Source organism: Penaeus monodon, chromosome 28 (assembly GCF_015228065.2).
Source record: "Penaeus monodon isolate SGIC_2016 chromosome 28, NSTDA_Pmon_1, whole genome shotgun sequence".
NCBI classification, from domain to species: Eukaryota; Metazoa; Arthropoda; class Malacostraca; order Decapoda; family Penaeidae; genus Penaeus; species Penaeus monodon.
The window spans coordinates 3,932,610-3,932,917 of record NC_051413.1 but is presented as its reverse complement, the minus strand read 5'-3'; the positions used below and the strand labels follow the sequence as shown (position 1 = coordinate 3,932,917).

The 308-nt window shown below is 30.5% G+C and overlaps 1 protein-coding gene across 1 annotated transcript in view; it reads right to left on the bottom strand.

Annotated features, from left to right (window-relative positions):
• The window catches only part of LOC119590911 (adhesion G protein-coupled receptor B1-like), a 24,860-nt gene that overhangs the window by 4,498 nt on the left and 20,054 nt on the right, over positions 1–308 (bottom strand). The window lies entirely within an intron of this gene.

The window sequence follows — 308 nt, the reverse complement described above, 5'->3', positions numbered from 1 at the left end:
TGAAAAAGAAAGAGATACTACCGCAAAGGAATTCGACAAAGTCAAATAAAGGCCGAAAAAAAAAATCATTCGGTTTGACTATCATAAAAACAAAATATCTATAAATTCAACAGTGAATGCACACGAATAGGACAATATACGATAAATTATAAAAAAACTAAACAATTTTAAAGGATATTAAATGATACAGAAAATATGCCATTTTATAACTTGCTGTGTGATATTTTCGTTCATCTGCATTTACGGGTTTACTGACAGCGAATATGAAACGTATTCAGGGAAGGTGAGGTTGATCATTACATCTAGTC